Source organism: Rhincodon typus, chromosome 35 (assembly GCF_021869965.1).
Source record: "Rhincodon typus isolate 14 chromosome 35, sRhiTyp1.1, whole genome shotgun sequence".
In the NCBI taxonomy this organism is placed as follows: domain Eukaryota; kingdom Metazoa; phylum Chordata; class Chondrichthyes; order Orectolobiformes; family Rhincodontidae; genus Rhincodon; species Rhincodon typus.
This window is the reverse complement of record NC_063366.1, coordinates 9764968-9788303: the sequence shown is the minus strand read 5'-3', so window position 1 is coordinate 9788303 and position 23336 is coordinate 9764968. Positions and strand designations below refer to the sequence as shown.

General features: G+C 38.9%; 1 pseudogene; it reads right to left on the bottom strand.

The window, feature by feature from the left end:
• Positions 1-8234: 8234 nt before the first annotated feature.
• Positions 8235-8879, bottom strand: LOC109910705 (annotated as a pseudogene).
• Between the last annotated feature and the right edge of the window lie 14457 nt (positions 8880-23336).

The following is a 23336-nucleotide window of genomic DNA, read 5'->3' as shown; positions in this document are numbered from 1 at the left end:
GTTCTGAGGTAGGGTCACCGGACCCGAAACGTTAACTCTGTTTTCTCCTTCACAGATGCTGCCAGACCTTGCTAAGCTTTTCCAGCAACTTTGTTTTTGTTCCTGATTTACAGCATCGGCAGTTATTTTGGTTTTTAATAAATCATTAAAATGAATATAACACTCATTATAAGACAACACCAAAAGATAATGCCTCACCACAAGTAAAAACAGGAGGTGAATCACTTAACAAATCCAGAACATTTTACCTGTTGTTGCATTCAAAACATGAATGTAATAGATTCAGTCAGGATTCGGTCAGTAGTGGGAATGCGATTTTGACAATTGAGTACTCAGTAATGGCACTCTTCTTGCACATCAACAGGAGATTCTCTCTTGCTGGAGATGGTGTTTACACTGGACACAAATGCTTCAAACTCATTGCCAATTATTATTTCAAGTCTGAATTCGGAGCAGATTTCGAAGCCAGTTAAGTATGGACTGCAACATAGCTGATGAACCATGATTCATACTTCGTAAATATGAGCGATACTCCATATTGTTGATGATACACGAGAGGGAAAGTCATTTTTAACACATAAAAACTTGAACGGGCTCTGGATATACTCTTTAGTACTGCCGCAGTGATTACTTTTGTTTGTGTGGCCGAAGTTTTGCATTTGAAGTTACAATCATCTTTCTATATATAACATGTATGGATGAAAACAGTGGAGACACTCTGAGACGTTTTTGTCGACTGCAATTTTGGTAATGCTTTTGAAAACGTTTCAATCAGGTACTCACTTGAAGGCAAAAATAGTCATCCTAAACTCATCTCTTTAGGTCAGTTCTTTAAAGTCTGTTTGAACGCGGACTGCAATGAGGTGGGGAGCTGAGTGACATCGGTAGAAAGTAAGACACGGAGATTATTGTTGAGGGAGTGTTGCTTCTCAAGTGAAATTAAGAGAGGATAACAACCTGGTTTTCTCAACCACACTGATTGAATGAAAATATACATGGTGAATGGCGTATTCCGTGTGAAGGTGGAACTTTTTGTCAACAACGAATTTGCAATTGTCAACAATACAATTAATGTCATAGACAAAAACATCTGGAATACTTACATTGTTGAAGAGAAACGAAAACAGAAATTGAAAGTTAGACTTAGCTGTCCGGAACCACGTGCGGAGAAAGCAGAGTCAACATTTTGATTCTACTGACTCTTCATCTGATCTGGTAGTAACTGTGATAAAAGTGGGATTAATACTGAAGACAAGTTTGAAGGAAAGGGAATGGGGTAGGGGTGAAAGGAAAAATGGAAATACATCACAGAAAAAAAGACGTTAAAGACGCAGCTGGACGAGAAGTTTATTGATAGTGGGTCACAACAGAAGACAAGCTGGGCAAGTATTCATGAAAGCTGAGAATGGGAGAGAATGAATAGGCTGTGCTGAAAGCAATCCATGTCATAACTGAAGCAGAGTGTAGGATAGGTAAAAAAAAAAACCGAACGAGGGAAGTAGATTCTAAAGTTTTCAAATGCGATGTTGAGATCCAGAGGCTGCAGGGTCCCCAGTGGAAAATAAGATAATGTTCTTTTAACTTGAGCTCACTGGAACACTGCAGCATATGTTGGACAGAAATGTTAGCCAGTGAACACGGTCGTGTGTTGAAGTGGAAGGCAGCTGGAGATGTTGGGTCATTTTATTGGGCGGAATTTGGCGTTCTGCAAAACAATTACTCTTCAGCATCTCATATCCCCATTACAGAGCAGCACACTGAACAGCCCACATTCTAGACTAAATTGAGTGAGTGCAGGTAAATAGCTACTGCACCCGGACTGTGTGCCTCTGTTCCTAGATGGTTATGAGTGAGGAGGCAAATGGGCAAGCATTGCCTTTTCTGTCATTGCATGGGTAAGTGTTATGGATGTGTGAGAGATTTTGGAAATGGAGGAGTGAGCCTGAGTGCCCTGGAGGGCTGCTGGCCCCATGTAATATTGGCAATAGAGGGGAGAGGAATAGAGACCTTGTCATGGCATTCCGTTGGACGTGAAGAAAATATTGTCTCACAATTCCTCGAATGTTGTGGTTGGTTGGGTGGTAAATGAGGACTGGGAGATCCTATTGTTGTTGTGACAGAGAGATGAAGGTGAAATTGAATGAGATGGGTTGGACATGACTAAGGTCACTTTCAACTATGGTGGTGGGTAATCCTCAGTTGAGACAAACGGTGGACATTTCTGACAGTTCCCTCAGGAATGTGAAGTCATCAGAACAGGTAGGATTGGAAAAAAAGAAACTAAGAGAATTGGAAGGAGTCCTCACAGGAAAGAGGGTCTGAGGATGAGTGTTAATTGCGGGAGAAGGTGTGTTTGTAATGGATATCGATGGCCAGCCTATGCCCATAAATGGAACAGATGTTGAGAAGGAAAGGGAGGAGTCTTAATTAGACAAAGTAAAAGTGAGAACATGGTAGAAACAGGAAGAGGAATTGATTTTTTTGCCACTTCAAAATGAGAAAGGTTAGCAGCACCAAATATTTCATCAATGCACCGGAGAAAGAGTTGTGGGTGAGGATCTATGTAGAATTGGAACCTGGAATGTGCCATGTACAAAGAAACAGGCATAACTGAGATCCATGTGGTTACCCAGGACCACGGTTTTGGCCTGAGGAAAGTGAAAGCAGATAAAGGAGAAGTTGTTCAGTTAAGAAAATTGGAATGTCTATCAATAGGAGTTGTAAACTATGAACATGTTCAGGCAAATGTGATTTTTGGCCACTCTATATAGGCTTGGGAGCTACAGTCTTTCTCAGTCATTGTGGCCTAGCGTTGGTACTCCCAATAACAATGGGGGTTGCGATTATTGACCCATGGGAAACGTTCAGTTTAATGTTCACTCATGGTCAGCATGGTGTGTTGTAGTCATGCACAGAGTGTGAGAAGTTGTAGTCAGTTTTGCTGAGTATAGGAAATTATGATCACTCTCAGCAAATATGGAGAGTTATGGTCACTCTCATTCAACATGTGGAGTTACAGTTTCTCTGAATTAATATGTGGAATTGAAGTTATTTCATGTCAGTTTTTGGGCTGAAGGAGTGACATGGTGTTGGTATTTGCATGATTGTTCCAAGTATGTAAGAAATGTTAAGACCACTTCTAGTAGATATAGGGAGAAATATACACAGTAGGTGAGTTTGGGAAGATGCCGTCACTCTCAGGCACTGTGAAGGTCAGCATGTCGTGCTTTGGTTCTTCACAGTCAATCTGGGGATTAATGGATACTTGTGGAGATTGAGGGAGCACTTTATTTGTATCATGGATGATTCAAAATGACACAGACAGCAGGCATCGATTTATGTAAACATTAAATTCATAGTTGATATAATTTTGGGGGATAAGGTGATTCGATTGAGCTGTGATCAACTCAATATCCCATCTGTTCACCTGGGTGAACTGGATGGCAAGAGATTTCCACTGCTCCTGTTCGGATGAGGTGCAACTCTTACCTCCCTGTCCTATCAAATGCACTCAGTAAAACAAAGATCAGAGCCACTTCTTTTCTCTATGGTAAGATGCGCCCCATCGACATGATACCTTCATGCACAGATGTTGCACAGATCAACTCCAGCATACTTTCCTCCAGAGTTACATGAACAGAAAACTTCTGTTCTCAGGCTCTGTTCATTCATGCCTTTTCTGCAATCACGTCTTGTTTACTGATACATCTGACACATACTTTGACTTTGTAGCAAAGTGCTGACAAATGAATTTTAACAATGTAATTTTAGCAGAACATTTTTTTCTTTTTTTCTAAATCATCAAAATTTGATGCTATCAATGTGAATATGGAACTGGAATTCAATTTTTGAATGGTAATTTCCATCCAGGTTAATTGGGAAGGTATAAATTATAGAAGGATGAGGGACATATAAGTTATGGAAGGATAAGGAACTGAGATCAATTCACCTTATTTACTTAAGCAAATAAATCCCAACTTTTTTTTGTCTCTGACGTGTTGCTATCTCAATGCATAAAAATTGACTCAGCTCCGTGTGACTGGGCACCAGGTTTGACTTTGACCTGGGATTCTTATGAGAAACTAATCAGTTGAGGAAGGTATGAAAGTGCTGCTTTGTTTTTTTCTAACTTTATTTCATAGTAAGAATTGGTTCTAAACATCTTCCAAGAGACACCGCGAGTCATTCTGGATTATTTAGAAATTGCTTAAGGTTGCCATATTTCCAAGTTTTTTTTTAAAAGGTATGCATAGTAATTTCTCGCTTCATGAAATATATGAAAATAAAGATATTTGATATTTGAATGAAATAACTGAGAAGATAATTAAACACCTTAAGTATCAGAAGAGAGGCGACGTTGCCTGCTGGAAATATATGGGATGCCAGGGAAAACACGATTGCAGTGAGCGCATGCATTTCAATACAGATTCATTCACTTAGACACCGAGTGAAAGATGACACATCAAGGAGAAGGAAGGTTACTTGGATACTTTGAACTAAAAGGTGCCTGCACATTTAAAATAGGGTCTTCTTCTGAATGGATCAGTGTTCAGGTGCAAGGTGGCTGTAGCCATGTCCAGTAAGAAGTCCCAAACGGCTAACGTGCAGGGTCCTCAACCTTGAGTGTATTGTAATCGTCAATGTTTTCTAATGCAAACATTTATTAGAACATCACGAGTGAATTTGTTCCCAATGATCACGCAAAATGAATAATTCAATTCCTGGGTGTGGATACCAGCAGGAACTGCAATGCCATGTAATGGCATGAAAACAAAGTATCAGAGGATGACATGAGCTTATGTAATAGCATGCTGTCCTTTCGCTGTATAGAGGAGAGAGCCTCAGTCTCAGGAGGATTGGGGATAAACGAGCGATGTGAGAGAAGGTGGTATTGTATGGTATGGCGGCTGATTCCAAGTGAATCGTGTCTGAATGGCCCTGGAATTATGCCACCTCTAAAGTCACATACCTCAGACTTTTCACAGTGGCTCACAAATTATATATTGACTCTGCCCCAGGAAACGAGGTCAAAAAGAAGAAAAATTAAGCAAATTCATTGAACAGGTTAGCAATTGCTCATAGAGCTAATGGGCTAGTTGTATTATCACTGTACTGTTAATCCAGAGGCTTAGGTTGTATTGTGTGTACTGAGGTTCGAATAATGCCCCGGCAGACTGTGGAATTTGAATTCAATAGAAAATGTGGAAATAAAGTCTAATGACAACGTTAAATCTAATGTTCGTTGTTGGAAAGATCTGTCTGGTTCACTGATGTCCTTTAGAGAAGGAAACATCTTTACCTGGCCTGGACTAAATGTGACTGCAGACCCACAGCAATGTGGTTGACTATTAACTACCTTGTGGCATAGGCAATAAATGTTGACCTAGCCAACGGTGCCCTTATCCTGCAAATGGATCAAAAATGACGTCAAAGTACGCAGCTTGACTTTCCCAATTCTCACAGGAAACTCCCGCACTCAGCAATGAACTACAGCATAGCGTTGAACGGCCATGGAGTATTGGTGGACTATCAGCGCATTTCAGACGTGTTATAAGGCGCCGTAAGGAATGGATAGTGGAACAAGAAATGACTTGCTTGGGGCATGGAGTGCGTCAGTATGTATAATTGAGATGCTGAGTGGTGAGGATTGATGAAGAGAGATATCTTGTGTATTCCTCCTTAAAATCTACAGTGTACACTGTACTGATGCACAAAGCCAGGCCTTCCAGCCATCCCACTTCAGGAACAAGCAATCACTTAACGTCTTGCAGGCTTGCCAGAACCAATCCTGATTTTGAACCATCATGCACCATCCCTGCTGCTCCCAACCTCCCCTTTAAAAATGTTGTCGGCCTCCTGATTCAAACAACATTCTGCTTACACGTATTAATTCAAGTTGTGTCTTCCTGCACTGTTCTATTATTCTATAGATTCAAAGAGAGCGAGAAGTTCCTCCTAATAAATTAAGCTCAGAAAATAAATCGTTACCGGGGGACAGGAGGTGTTTTCCACAGTCCAATACCAATACCCAACCCCCTCCACACCAACAGGACCCTCTCCTTCCACCAACCTAGTACAAACTATGTTATCACCATCATAACATTCACTAATAAATACATCACTGCCAATACACTGACACAGACACACTCACACATTGCCTCAGTGTTGGTTGTTTTACTTTTCTATTTGCTACCCATGATCGTGCTAATATAGTTTGTTATAAATATGTGCAACCTTCCTATGTGTCAAAAGCGGTAGCAATCTCACAGGTATGTTGAAGATTATGTGTTTCTGCAGCTAATTCACACAGTACCTTTTCATACCTCATTTCCTCCGCTGTTTTCCCAAGTCAAATAGTGAACACTCTACGTCCTCCTTTGCATCATTGCAGATATCCCCTTCATTAAGTGGAACAGAGTGTCACCGCTTCAAACTTGACTCGAAGTGCCTCCCTTCCTCACATGTGATGCAAACAATGTCTCACCCGAAACTCATCTCTGAAAAATTCAGGTGGAAGCATTTTTGTTTCATTGAATAATCTAGAATCTCAACAAACAAACATAAAGTTAAAAATGGTCAAAAGAAGTCTATATGCTGACAGCAGTGTTGACAACGCATGGGTGGAAGCAACTGAACAGATTTTGTGCACCGTCATGGATAAATAATGTCTTGCATATTGTGAATAGTTGCATAACATATAACAGACATATTGATGTCCCACTTAATGAAGCTTTGTGACCCTAACTCGCTCTTCTGAAATGTGTTTTGACTAGAGTAGAAAGTGACATAGCGTTAATATCACTGTATGCCTGATCCAGAGATCGGTGTTAACGTATTTGGGATGGGGGCTGGTTTAAACGCCTGAATTTGAACTTAATAAACCACCTGAAGTGGAAATTTAGAAAACATAAAACAGCATTATTTTGTATACCTATCTGGTTCAACAGTTTTCTTCAAGGAATTTGAACTAGAATTCATTCATATTTTCGCTTCAGTGTGAACTTCCAGCCTCCTGTTTGTCTATCTCATAGAGTGCCGACAGTGTGGAAATAGGCCCTTCGGCCCAACAAGTCCACACTGACCCTCAGAGCATCCCACCCAGACCCATCCTCCTATAACCCACCTAGTCTACACATCCCTGAACAATATGGGTAATTTGACATAGCCAATCCACCGAACCCGCACATCTTTGAACTGTGAGAGGAGACCCACGCAGACACGGGGAGAATGTACAAACTCCACACAGACAGTCTTGGGCGCTGTAAGGCAGCAGTGCTAACCACTTTGCCACCCAAGCTATATATCACATAAATCTTGCCTGCTCTCTGAGCAAAAACAAATTCAACCAAGCTCACAACCTTTGTAATGGTAATAAAAAAGTCTTAACACATACTTTATTGATAACAGACATCTCAGATCGAGGCATTTAATTCGAAGTGTCCGTGCACATTAGTTATAATAAATGTAAGGTTTATAAATGATCTGACACAATTAATGCATAATTGATATCTTTTTTACGAACTACACAGTTATCAATCAGTATCATTTGTTCATAAAATTGCGCTTGTTCTAAGTTTATCTTGTTGTGTCGATGTTCTTGCACTGACAGAAGAGAAGTTGCTTGAATGGCTTTTGTTAATGTGGCTTTTGTTAAAATGGCTTTTGAATGGGTTTTAGAATGGGTTTTGTTAAAATTAATACATTGTGCATAGCAACCTGGGCTGATGGTACTGTTGATGTAAAGTATCCAGTATTCAATATTCCAAATGGTGCGGGTGATGTTTGTTGGACACAAGTAATAATGATCTGTATAACAGAGCATGGAGTCCAGGTGATGATAAATACCAGAATAATATCCAGGGGGATCGTAGTCAAGATTTTTTTCCTTGGTTTGCAGCTAACTTCTTCTTATTGGTAGATATCTTGGTCATTTTAATGATTTCATCATCTGCTTATCACCATCTATGTTGCTACTATAATTCGCGGGTCTTACCATGATTTCAGTGCAACCGTTGATTTGAGACTTGCTGACTATCTTCATGGAAGCAATTTTGGGGCGGAGGGTCCATCACTGTCTGGCTTTCCATAGTGCATAGTTTTGTATTCTCTTGGATCTTTTGAGATGGTGGTGCAAAACTGAAGATTTTTCCTCAGTAAAGACTTCCTCGCCTACATTTCACAATTGCCATTCCAGCAGTTATTTTGGTGTTTTCTGATTGGGCATGGAACAACCATCATAAAATTTTGATACCCTTGCTTTGCTCAGATTTAATTTTAGCTCCCTTTATTCAACTCTTGCTGGCATAATATATGTGCAAGTACAAAATCACCATGATAGTGACAAGGAGATAGAAGGCGGAAATAGCAATGAATAAAGTGATAAATGGATTTGAGAAGAAGTGCGGATAATACTCACTCTCAGAAGCAGTCTGCTTTTCGACGATGAACTGTCAGAAAAGAATACCAGGTGCCCGCAGGAAAAATGGCAGCTACGAAGCAATTATTATCATTATCCCAGCAGTCTTAGATGTTCTCTTCCCGGGGTAGGTAAGGGGCTTTATCACGCAGATGTACCGGTCAAAGCTGATGATAAGAAGGTTCATGCCAGATGCACTATTGACAACATAATCAACATCAAGCCGTAAATTATATAAAACTGGGCCATTAGGCCAATATACAACTGCATTGGAAATGATGAATAGATTTATCAAGAATACACCCAGAATTAATTCAGCACAGACTAAGCTGAAAATAAAGTGGTTGTTAATTCTTTGAAAATGTCTGCTTATTTTGGTCCTTATAATAACCAAAATATTTCCAATAAGGGTGATCAAACTTATGGATACAATCATAATTACAATGAATATCATTTCAACCATTTTTATGAACAACTTCTTTGAGTATCAAATAAGGTAGTTAGAATTAGTGACAAATTCATGTGTCTCAGTTGAGGGTGACACCCTTTCACTCTGATATGTAATTTGTACTGCCAAGTTCAAAATGTGAAAAGCAATATTAACATTAAGAACAATAATCATGGAACAGATGTCAGATATGGAAAAACAATAAGATAACTAGGTTTTAATTCCACTTCAAGTAGATAAGAACAAGGAAGACGTATCTTTACTTCAATGAAAAGATTCAATAAGCTTTTCAATATTTGCAAAAATACTGAGTTTTTGATTTGTAAGTATCTCAAAAGTCAAACATGGCGCAAGAAATAATCAAAGAACAGTTTTGCACGTGCTGAACTGAATAACGATTTTATGAATCACGTTGTCAGCATATCTCTGAGGATTTTATTTCATTGATCCAATAGCTTGAGGTTAGAAACCCTTGCAGTCTGAAAAACAATTTAAAACTAGAATATTCTTACTCTTTGGATTTGATTATCTTCAATTTTCAAGACTATAAATTCACAGAAATGCTGACAATCTAGATTACTCAGGGAAAACTTGCAAGAATGGCTGCGCCAATGTTATCCCTCTCTGCCATAAAAAATGTCAGGGAAAAAAAGGAAAGGAAAAAAAAATGTCCCAGAGCTTCGTCTTTTTGAGGGAAGAGATTAATTTGAGAAGAAGTTACTTGTTTAGATTTTGTACGTTTCAAAACATCTTTCGAACAAATATGATATTATGGGATGCCCAGCATCAATTTTATTTTCCTCCCCATAATCATAGTTTTTGCAAGTTTTGTGAGAACTGTGTGAACACACATCTGACAATGATTTCCCGGATGATGAAATTGGAAGTAAACTTATGAAATGCGTCATAAGATTTGCTAATGACAATGCTCTTCGTTTAACAGATTCTGAAAGAAAATATTCCACTTCTGATTTTACTGGATATGTAAGAAATTCACTTCTGTCTATTTCATTTCTTTTGATGAACGTAATATATTAATAATATCTGTACAGCTAACTTAATATTAGGCATTTCATAGGAAAGATGTGGGAAGAAAATATTGTAAACAAAAAGCTGATAGTGTGAAAATGAGAAGAGGGACAGATTGGAACAAAAAGAATGCATTCAAGAGATGCAAGAAATAAAGGCCATAAGTAAAGTAGGGATATTGATAAGGACAAAGTGATCAAGACAATTTATGTGGGGCAATAGGATGGGAAAATACAGCGCAAGGGAATAAACAGGTTTTGTGTAATGGAGAAATCAGATTCGGAAAATAAAATAAAGTAAGAAATCAATAACTGTGAAGTGATGTATGTTGCAGAAGAGCCAAAAGAGGAAGGGGTTCACATGTTATAGAAGCACTGAGTTTGCACTGGACTTCAGAAGAAGAGTTTCGATTCTTAAGCCATAGTCTAGAAGTGATGTCACCATCACAAGTATATCCTGAAGTGTGCGAATTGATTGTTGTCATTTTTGATCATGTCTAACAGCACACAGTTAAGGCCGGTGGCTCAGCGACGCATGGATTACTATTGGCATCTGCCATTCTTTCACAGGCAACTGACGCAAGTTACTCGGAGGAAATCATTCTACTAGTTTTAACCTGAAACTCTTCATGGCAGGAGGCACATTAACTTACAACGTGGATTTAGGGAAGCTATTTCTATAGACTTTCCAAGCAGGATAATTATGATATAACACTTTAGTCAAACTTTGCTTCTATCCACTGACATACTGTGATGGCAGCATAGATTTTATAAATTTGCCCATTCTATATTTTATGATATTATTGGTCATGTATTTGTTTGTGCTCTACATTTGATCACTGGAATTAGCACATCATTGAAAAGTATTCCTTGACTTTTGTCAATTATTACTCTGAATTAGGATTAGCTGTATCAGATGAAACGAAAACACTGGCTTACAATAGAAGGAAATGTTTGGTACTTTATCGCATGATATGAAATGACAGATGGCTTCTACAGAGCTAACACGACCGTATAATTTCTTCCTGTAATGACCATGTGATAAACTTGATCTTGGTCACGCAAGTTTCTAATCTGGGTTGGTATTAGGTCATACAGATTTCATGGAAAGCTACAACTTTTTTCTTTCTCTCTGTGAAAGTGATAATTTAACTGGATTCGCCATTTCAAACTAGTCTATTGATACGTAAGTAAACCAGAATTTTCTGTATTTGTTATGAATGATAAATACTTGGTAAAATTAGCGTTTACGGAAGTCGATGAGTTTATCTACCAGATTCTGCAAACCTCTATTTAATTTATCCTCCTTCTCAATGTGCATGCTGAATGAAATGAAACTGAAAAACACAGTCAATCCTATCATATACCTGTTCATAAATTGTCGCTTCTTCTGGAACCCTCAACTTTATGACTTATTTAAGTTGGCCAGTTTTGTGCAGTATTTATTCGTGAATTTTGATTACTAAATTATCCACTTAAATGTGCAGCTGTTATGAATTCCTTGTTCTTTTCACTGCCCTCTTAGTCTCGATTATAAATTATCCAAACAAATCCAATGAGCACAGCAGCAGACCTAAGATGTTCCACTTCTCAATTTTATTCTGCAATTCAATTGGATCAAGACTTCACTCTCATCGACTTGTTTTCCTCCATTTCCCTTGATCAACTCACCGACTAAAAAAAAACATATTGACCTCTATCTTGAAAGTTTCTATTTAGTCAGCATCCACGTTTAGAAGAAATATACAGAACATTAATGCAATATAACGTATTATACAGAAATATTCTATACTTTTGACTTTCAGAAGCAATTTATGTTTGTGTTTCAACATTAACACCACTGGAAGAGATCGTGAATGCTGCTGCCTTTGAACCATTGTGAAATTGACTGTCTATTTTCTGACAATTCCAGAAAACACATTAGAGTGACAACCTTTAAATAGACCAACTAAGAAAAAAAAACATGAAAAAGAAAACACAAAGATTGGAGGAAAAACGTCGACTGGTGTTAATGTCCTCAGCGACTTGTTGTATGCCACTGAATTCTGAAAACAAAATCGCAAACAGGAATAAACAAATTAATTTTCAATTCTCTTCTATATTGAACACCAATGGAGTCACATGGAAGGCGAAGACCAAGAATCAATAAATAATTTGTCAAGCCGCTAATTTAGGCATGTAACATGACTAAAGATCGAAGTATTTGCAACGATATGTCATGGACATGTTGGACACGCTTTAGCGTGTGCTGCAAAACTCAATTGTTTCTTTTTCATCCAGAACAAAGCTGTAGTGAACTTTATCTGATTTTAAACAAATTGAATTCCATTCATTCCAAACAATATGTTTAATAGTTATTCCTATTGAATGATACTTGTGATAAACAGTCCATAAATGCATGACAGGTGCAATTAGGTAATGGTTTCAGCTGGGCTGCCTTCTCTTTGCGGGAGATGATAGAAATGTAAACGCAGGCATTAGCAGAACATACCACTTACAGTTCTTGTTTATTTTTAACGTCTGAACAAGTGGGTCCAAAAGACAAATTTAGTTCCAGGTGATGTACTTTGGCGCTTGCATTGGTTTCAGAGGATCACGGTTACACGGCTGGCATTTAGTTTTCTCCTTCTGAAACAAAATGCTGTCATGGTAGCAAATGCCTGTCTGCGCACAGGCTATGCTACAATGTGCATCAATCTTCAAAGGGACATTTCCACTTCCCATTACTAATGTAAGGACATTCCGGTTTCATTTGCTTATATCCTTGAACGTGATCTTTGAACGCACTCGGGTTGATATGAGTTACCTTCGTCCATGACATATCGTCCAAGACATGATTAGCACAGTCTCTCATTATTCAGTGATATCTTACAGTTGGAAGAGTTCGCAATACTTTCCATTTCAGTCTGAGTTGGCTACGTGATACTGCATGTCTGAAATGTAGTACAACGAGAATAAGCTCAATTGATTGGCCACACTATGCTCCGCGAGATGCAATTGCTTGACCACTGTGACGGGAAAGCTGCAATATAATTTCACTGCTGGACAGGGATGAAATGGCTGGCTGTTCTCTTGCATCTAATCTGAATCTAACCCAAAATTATTCCCTCTCCATCGATACTGAAACTTGCTTCCCCAAACTGATCCATCATGACAAATTAACTCGTAGTCCATCAAGAATATGTCTCACATCCTCAATGGAATACTCAACAGCAAAACTATGTCAATCCGAAACCAACTCACTGACCCTTAAAATGCACCTGCTAATCTCAAAATAAAGTGATTTCCCTTTCACCAAAACTAATTCCTCACGCCCAAACTGACTTTAACAGCAAGCATTGATTCATCATGCCATTAACGGAGCTGTTTGCATCTGAGCTGATCCCTCATCTACAGAAGTGATCTGTAATTACCTAAATGGAGCCTTAAACTCCTAATAATGACTCCTGTACCCAGTTACCTCACTAGCCAATGAATTGACAATTATCTGAAGTGACTCTTCCGAACTCTGGAGTCTGACCAAAAAATGCCCTATGACACAACGTTATCATAATATGGCAATTCACCGTCGATTTATCCTGAAATTAATGACTCACTCCAAGTAACTTCTTTTTTTACACAAGATAAACCACTCTCTCAGTCAACTGAAGAGAAACCAGTCACTAACTCGCCCAAACCAGGCTGGCACCTCACTACTAATTTATCCTATTACTAGAAAATTTAACCTTACAGCAATCTGACTGCCCTTTCAATTGACAAGAGCATTCAGATAACGTTTAGTAAAATAGTATGGAATAATATATTACAGTAGTAATTAGAATTTGGAGTATATGAGTTAATCATATTCAAAGAAATTGTTCTGAACCTACTTGACAGATTTAAGTGTGTAGAGGATATTTTGTCGTGGAAGTGATTTTAGAATTAGGTAGCACAGTTTCAGGATAAGACACCTACCAATGCTTACTCCAAACAATGTTGATTTTAAAAAAAGAGTAAATGTTCAAGTGGTAGGCAATCATTTCGCTTTGGTGATTAGGTTCAGAGAAAGAAAGCTGATGAAAAAATATTTAAAGGGAGAATCTGAAGCTGAAGTAAGGGAATAATTTGAAGTAATAGTTGACATTGAAGCTACGAAGAAATTCAATACATGCATTTCATTAGACTCCAAACTGAGGTAAGCAGCTCCGGTGTTAAATTGTAATCCTGGAATCACTCCTTGCCCCAGGTCCTTTACAACTGAGTATCACGCCTGAGATTGTCAAAACAGGAACTCAAACTCTTCTACAACTGTGATAAAAACAGAAAAGTTATGGCCAGAACCGAACAAATACAAAAAAAGGATGAAAACTCAATAATATGTCTCCAAAGTGACTTAATTATCTCATTATCTTTTTATTGTATTTTTTCTTAAAAAATATCAGTTAAAAAGGCAGTTAAGGGCCAATCGAATTTCTGTGGTCTGGCGTCACATGTAGGCTACATTGAGTAAGGACAACATTTCCCTTCCCTGATTGACTCCCGTGCACAATTAGACTCTTAAATTCCAGATTTTTAATTGAATTTAAATTACATCATCTGCCACGGAAGGAAGCTGCTGACTGCTCAGAGCCCTCCACAAGTCGGGGGTAATGCCACATGTACAGCAGTTCCTGTTCTTATTCAGTGATGGAAGTTCCTAAATCAATGTTATATCTATGTATTATAACAATAGCGACCCGCCTGTATATTGTTCACAGTCACTTTTTTTAATGCATATTTGAAGATGTCGCAACGGTAAAGGGAATCTGGTGCAGAATGTGCCAATGATACAGTTGTAATCAATGGCCTGTAGGTCATATTTGTCTACGGTGAACAGTTTAGTTTTGGCACTAATGTGACTGAGCTTAAGGAGTGATTGATTGTATTCCTGTAGAATTAAGAGGTAGAATTGTTATTCTGAACATCAGGAGGCCCCCATGGTACGTAGTTGTTGCCAGTTTGGTAACCCTTTAGAGACAGTTATTTTCAGGTTAAGCAAATAGCATAATTCATGATGAAATTGTTTTTTTCTCATGGATGAAGATGAACTGCAAGATGGAGTTTGAGACTTTATGGAGCATGTGACTTTAATATCAAATTACTGTTTCCGATGATACTGAGAGAAAATAAATAAGTTCAGGAACAGTATGGATACCTTGAAAACCCCCGCAAAGAAGGATGGAAATTTCAGTGCTTAAAAGGAAGTTGTATGCACAAGGCAGATACCAGAACGTTAATTTTCCAATGTTGTATCAATTCAGAAAAGTTTCCAGTAAACCAGATAACTGCAACACATTCTGGCCACAAGATTTTATGTTGGTTTGGGAGGACCATGACAGATTGCAGAAAGGATTAACTAAAATTGTGCCAGGGAAGTTAGCCATGTTGTTTTGTTTGCAAATTTCAGGCTGTTTTCTTTGTACCACAGTATGTTAAAGTGAGATTTATTTAGGAATCGTCGTACATTAGGATAATTATATCGTATATAAATAAACAGTTCTCAGCACCTGATGGAATATGGGCAGCAGATAATAGACAGGACTTGCAATGTGGAGAGGTGCTTTGATGAAATAAGTTTCATTTCAGGAAAGGAAGTGGTAATGAACTGGAATGTGCTGCTCTGAGAAGCTGGAGGCAGAGGTCATTGGAGATTTCAAAAGGACTTTTGATTAGAGCATGAAGGTAATAAAATTAAAAGCTAAAGGGAGACAGCCAGGAATGGCACTGACTATATCTCTCTGCTCGTAAACAGAATGGAATTGATGTACTGATTGGCCACCATCCAAGTTACATTGACTCAATAACACCTTCCTTTTCAGAATGATGGCAAGGGATACCAGCAAATCATGAGGCAGTTAGAATCAAGATTATTATCATGAAATTGCCTTCGTTTTCAGTTGGATAATTAAGTGTAAATTAACTAAAGACATTGAAAATTGTCAACAGATGAGAACATCAGAAAATTTCTAAAGAATATATCATATCTGACGACTTGAATGAAATTTGTAAGAGGTATACATTTTCTTTGTGTATTCATACATTTGATGCCATAAAATAGTTTACTTATTGTGTTCTAATCTAAGAGTTATAAAGATTGGGTTTTCTTCAATCATTCTTTCAGACCTGCATTCTAGATTCTAACAAATCAGGGTTTAATAATATGCTAGCTCCCTTTCAGTTGTTCTGCCAATTCCGTTTTCATCAGTGTTTTCCGCACCAATTCATACTACAGTGTACAGTTCAGGATGAAAAGTTTATTTTTATTCCTCATTAATTCAGTAATTGTGAATAAAGGTTCATATATTGAAAAAATGTAAAAAACAGGTTTTATTATCAAAGGTGCTTTGGACATTGTCTTTTAAATTATCTCTTGGCAGTGATTGACAAAATAATGTGAGCTGTCAATATTGTCATAATTAATGCTATAAATTCACTAGGTTAAATTCATTACTGATCTTTTTGTCAGTAAAGAACTGTTATTATTTTACAGCATTTATATTTAAGACGCTGAATATTCATTGCTGTTCGAATGATTTTGTGTTCTAAAATAAAACATAGAAACATAGAAGAGAGGAGAAGGAAGAGGTAATTCGGCCCCTTGAGCCTGCTCCACCATTGCTCATGATCATGACTGATCATCCAACTCAATAGCCTAATATAAGATAACAAGGTGTAGAGCTGGATGAACACAGCAGGCCAAGCAACATCAGAGGAGCAGGAAGGCTGACGTTTCGGGCCTAGACCCTTCTTCAATAGCCTAATCCTGCTTTCTCCCCAAAACCTATGATCCCATTTGCCCCAACTGCTCTATCCAGTCGTCTCTAGGTAACATTCAATGTTTTGGTATCAACTACTTCCTATTTTAATGAATTCCACAGGCTCACCTCTCTTTGGGTGAAGAAATGTCTCCTCATCTTTGACCTAAATCGTCTACCCCAAATCCTCATACTGTGATCCCTGCTTCTGGTCACTCCCACCATCGGGAACATCCTCCCTGCATCTACCCCGTCCAGTCACTGTGAGATACCCCCTCATTCGTTTGAACTCTCCTGAAAACAATCCCAACCTTGTCAATCTCTCCTCATACATCACACCCGCCATACCCAGCATCAACCCGAGAAAGTTTTGCTGCACTCCCTCTCGAGCAACTTCATCCTTCTTCAAAAACGGAGACCAAAACTGCATGCAATATTGTAGGTGCGGTCTTACCAAGGCCTTGTATAACTGGGACAACACATTCCTGCTCCTGTCCTTAAAATCTGTCGCAATTAAGGCCAACATACTATTGGCATTCTTTATTGCTGCTGCACCTGCATGCTTACTTCAGCGACTGGTGCATAAGGACACTCAGGTCCCGCAGCAGACTCTCCTCTCCCAATTTACAGTCATTCAGGTAATAATCTGCCTTCTTGTTTTTTCTCCTGAAGTGAATAACCTCACATTTATCCAAATTATATTGCATCTGCCATTGATTTGCCCACTCACCCAGCCTGTCAAAATCATGCTGAAGGATCTCTGCATCCTCCTCACAGTTCACACCCCACCCCCCGACCCAACTTGGTATCATCTGCAAACCTGGAGATATTACATTTCGTTCCCTCATCCAAATCATTAACATATATTGTGAATAGCTGGGGTCCCAGCACCGATCCCTGTGGCACTCCACTAGTTACTGCCTGCCAATTTGAAAAGGACCCATTAATTCCTACTCTTTGCTTTTCTCTGCCAGCCAGTTTCCTATCCATCTGAATAAATTTCCCCCAAACCCATGCACTTGAATCTTGCACAGTAATCTCTTACATGGGACTTTGTCAAACACTTTCTGAAAGTCCAAATATACTACATCGACTGGCTCCACCTTCTCAACTCTATTCATGACGGTTTCATAGAATTCCAACAGATTTCCCCTTCATAAATCCATGCTGACTATGTATGATCCTGCCACTGCTTTCTGAATGTTCTGTTATAAAATCCTTGACAACGGATTCCAGAATTTTCCCCACTACCACTGTTCGGCTCATCACACTATAATTCCCTGTTTTCTCTCTCCCGCCCTTTTCCAATATTGATGTGATATTAGCCACCCTCCAATCTGCAGGGTCTGTTCCAGAGTCTATAGAATCCTGGAAGGTGACCACCAATGCATCCAATATTTTTAGAGCTACTTCCTTACATACTGCGGGAGGTAAACTATCACGTCCTGGGGATTTATTGGTCTTCAGTCCTAACAACTTTCCCAGCACATTTCTTTACTAATATTTATCTCCCTCCTTTCTTCGCTCTTACTCAATCTTGCATTCTTCAACAATTCTGGTATCTGATTTGTGTCCTCTTTTGTGAAGACAGAATCAAAGTATGAATTCACTTCCTCAGCTATTTCTTTGCCCCCTATTATACATTCCTCCGTTTCTGTCTGTAGAGGACCTACATTTGGCTTTACCAATCTCTTTCTCTTCATGTACCTATGGACACTCTTGACATCAGTCAAGTTTACTTTTGTGCTCTTTTCTTTCCCTTCTTAATCAATCCCTTGGTCCTTCTTTGTGAAATTCTAAACTGCTCCCAATCCTCAAATTTATTATTTTTCTTAGCCATTCTGTATGTGTCTTCCTTGGAGAGGATAGTATCTCTTGTTTCATTTAAAAGCCATGGATTGGTCCTCTTACCCATTTTGCTTTTGCAACAGACAGGAATAAACAATTGTTGCAGTTCCCCATGTGTTCCTTGAATGTTTGCCATTGCCTATACACTGTCATCCCTTTAAGTGACTCTCCCCAATCTATCAAGGCCAACTCACTCCTCATATCCACCTAGTTTCCTTTATTAAGGTTCAGCACCCTCATCTCCGAATGAACAACCTCACTCTCAATTTGATAAAAAATCTCATGTTGTGGTCACTCTTCCCCAATGGGTCTTGTACAGTTAGATTGGCAATGATTCCCTTCTCATTACACAGCACTCAGTCTAATATGGCCTGCTCTCTTGTGGGCTCCTCCACATACCAGTCAAGAAAACCATCCCGTATACAATCCAGGAATTCCTCCTCTATGAATTGTGGCTAATTTAATTTGCCTAATCTATGCGCAGATGAAAATCACCCACGATCACTGATATTTCATTATCACATGCATCTCTAATTTCCTGTTTCATGCTATCCTCGACATCACCACTGCAGTTTGGGGATCTATATATGACATCTACCAATATCTTTTGGCCCTTGGTGTTTCTCAACTCAACGCATACAGACTCCATATTGTCAGATCTAATATCGTTTCTCACTATTGTGTTAATTTCTTCTTTAACCAACAATGACGCTCTGTCACTTTTCCTTTTTGCCTGTCCTTCCAAAATACTGAGTACCCTGATATATTCAGTTCCCATTCCTGGTCACCCTGCAGCCATGTCTCTGTATAAATGCTATCCACAATGTTCTGTACCTTGTGGATGCTCCACAGTGTTTCTGGTTGGCGCTCCAGCTCTGAAACTTGAGCTTCCAGGAGCTGTAGCTGGACACCCTTCCAGCACACATGCTGACCAGGGGAAGTGGAGCTGTCCCCAGTCTCTCACAGGGAGCACTAGGGGCAAACCAAGACTTTGAGCTCTCCTCCCAGAGTTTACCTCTTTAAATTAAACCTTGGAGAGTACCTTATATTGGGTTAAATCAAATGTAGTTACCCGTGACCCTTCTTTCCTGGCCTGTGTACAACCTTTACAGATTAAAAACCAAAGAGTACTATAAGAGACAGAAGGTGTGATAACTTAAATGCCTTACCTGCTACTCAACAAACAAGACTCTCCCTTGTAGTCACCTGCAGCAGGGCAATTTTCCCTTGTTTGTGATCTTCACAGTGGCTTTTTTGATGGTTTGAGGGAGTGGGAGGAGGGAAACACTGAAGTAGTGTTTGTGGTCTAACTGTCCCTTGGCAACAGTTCCTCCTCATACCCCTGTTTGGTAGTTGTGGCTGCGCCAATGCAAATCTCTGCCCCAACCTCCGACCAGCGTCGTCACTGCCCTCTGCTGAATGCTCGTCTTCACGTGAACTAGAAGGGTATCTTGCTAACGTCCTCCTGCTGCTGAGGGTGACTGACGAAGAACAAAAACCTTTGCTATACTTTGTGTGGTGATGTGTGTCAATGTTAAAAGGCATCCATTTTAGGAATGGTCCTAGGACACCAAACTCATTACAGACCTTTGCCATTTGTAATGATTCTCTGATTGCTCAACGATAGCAGACATAAGGATAAAAGCATAGTGAAAATAACGTTATGATTTTGCGTTATAATGTGCTATCAGAGGCACGAGAGATACTAAACATTACTTTAAATTTATATTCATAAAGTGTAAATCTGAGTGATTTGTATTCACATACCTTAACTTGAATGAATCTGTTCTTAATTTGCTGGCAGTAAGGCAATTATGATGCAATAAATGGAATCTAGTTAACTCATTTGCACTTAATTAGGACTGCTATATCACTGGGGCATGACAAAAAGTGAGATTATCTAACCATGACTGATGCATAACTGCAGCATGACTAGCATAAGATTAAGCAGGGCTGCTGTTACTGAATGTTTTTAAGATGATTATTTATTACTGAACGCGACAGAGATAAGATTACTAAGTCTGATACATTAATGAAATAAGAATACCTAGGGAAAATACATTACAAGGATATAGCAGGGATAAGATTGTCCAGGACTGATATATTGCTAGACATGACAGAGGTAAAATTGTCCAGGCCTGATGTAATTATGGCCATGTCAGGCCTAGAAGAGTCTAGGCTGTTGTATTAGTAGACATGATAGAAATCAAATTAGAATCACTGGTAAAGAAAAAACACACACACAAATATAAACATACACACATATGCAAGTACACATGTATACACACACACACACACACACACACACACACACACACACACACACACAGAGGCAGACACAATTACTGCTGGCGATCACATCAGTCAGGTTATTCTTGGTAAGCAACACACAAATTTAATATGGATCAGAATCTTATGCTGAGGACCTTTCCCATTGCGTTGTGGTTATTTCCACTGCTCTATATGAGGCAAATTCTTGAAAACAAAATCCATTAGTTCTATACTGAGTATGAATGAGAATTAAATCAACATTAATAGCCCCACAACTCATTCCATCACAATATGAAACCTCATGGCCTGGCAAATCTGACTGTCATTATCATCACGGAGGGAGCCAAATTTTCTTCAATAGAAAAGCCATTCCAGAAGGATGCACCACGAATGTGCTTGATGTGTCAATAAATAAGACAAGACTGAAGAAGAAGAAGCAATTTTCAGCCAGAACTATTGAATAGATAATCTATCCTGAACTCCAATTGACGTCCACCCTCCCACCCGTAGCATCACCAAAGCCAGTCTTACTTATCTCTTTCCCAAATGGAACAACTGAAAGCATTAAGTATTTTAAAGTCTATTATACTTATTACAATTTGTCATTTCATATTATTTCTTTTATCAATCTGTTCAAAGATCTTATAAGAGACCTCTGGATCAAGTGAGACTTGAATCAGGGTCTCATGGGTCAGAGGTAGGGAGACTTGCACTGTGCCAAAAGATTCCTTGCTGTCATACTTTGTTTTGCCTAATTTATCCCATTTTACTAATCAACCTGCTCATTGATTTTGTCACACTCCTCTAGAACAGGTGTGACTTGAAACCAAGCCTTTCGGCCAAGGTTAGGGACTCTACACTGCGCCAAAAATGTCCTAGCTGTCATACGTGCGACTTAGCATGCACAATTACCTGTACCTGCAGATAATTCAAATCCAATAGGAAGTGTAGGTTTCCTAATTCATGCTGCTTAAACACTGTTCAGGCCTCTGGTCATATTACAACTATATTTCCCCTACTCTGCTTCTAGGCACCTGGAGTGGTCAACATCTAGCTTGGCTATAAAGAAACAACAGTGTGGAGCCAATAGTCTCCACAAAATTGCAGGCCTGGACACCCTGAATGGCTTCAGCTACAGCCAGATGTCTTACTTTACGTGTCTATTTTGTTCACCTACATTGCATCCGGACAACTAAAGACAATTCTTTAAATCTGAAGATTGAAAGCGTACATACATTTTTTTTTTAGTAAAATGGAGTTTCCTGATCTCATTTACATCCACCCAGCTCTTTCTCTTACCCTCCTTCTTACATGCAACGGAAGCCTGCAGGTCCTCCAATGCCTGAGAATCTGCTTATGTCCCACCATCATTCCCTTACTTGAAAGAGAGGCTGAAACAAGCGTTAATTAAGAGGCAGAACTGCTCTGCAGCAATTATTTGTGCGGTTATGGGAACATATCAGGAAGAATGACATTTTTCTACACAATGAAATGGTTTTTCATCCACCCAGAAGACAGGGATTTAATACTTTTGATGACCTTTTACCTCAGAATGTTGTTCATTTAATTTGAGCTAAATGCAAAATCTCCTGGTCACAATTACTTCTGATGCTACTGTATGAAATGTAGCACTGACCTCTGAAGGAAGCATGTCGTGCCTGCTCAGAGACAGTATGAACAATATAAAGGAGTGGATGGAGCAGCATACGTTGAAATCATGGGAGTGATAAATTAGTGAATCTAAGAATTAAACCTTTAACTCACAGGTAAACAAATTCATTAAACATCATACACGTATGTAAGCAAAAAAGTTGTACGTAAATGGGAAAGTATTGGAAGGAGAATAGTTTTCCAGATGTACGTTGCAATATAATTGTAAGTTTCAACAACATTTAACAGTGTCATAACAATTTAAGCAAAACACTCAGAAACATTTGCAGAGCCACAAAACCCAGAAGAAAGTCATAGAGCCTCATATAAACTTTATAGAAAAGTATGAGAATGTTGAAGCCATTGTATAAACTTGATTGAGGAAGGGCAGGGGCTGCTATATGTTCCAGAATTTAAATGTTTCGGGCGTGACAGAAAGGAATGTAAAACCATTGCAGGAGTTTCGTTACTGATTAAGGTAAGTGTCACAGCTGCATTAAAAGATGACGTCTTGGAGGCTTATCCACCGTGGTCACATGGATAGAACTGAGGAATAAGAAATACGAATCATGATGGTGGAGTTGTACTCTGGACCTTCGAAACACTGGCGGAATTAAAGGAACAGGTGTGTAACCAGGTCATAGAAAGACGTAAAAACAACAGAATTGTTGGTGTTGAGTGATTTTAACTTCCCCAATATTGACTGGGATTCCTTTCATGTCAGTGGCTTAAATGGGACAGAACTGGTCATGTGCATCCAGGAGAGTGTCTTGAAACAATACTTAGAGAGTCTAACTAGAGATGGGATCATAATGGAAATTGCTTTTGTCAGGTGTTCGAATTTTCAGTGGAGGTGCATTTGGGACCAGCGATCACAATTCCATAACTTTTAAGATTGTTAT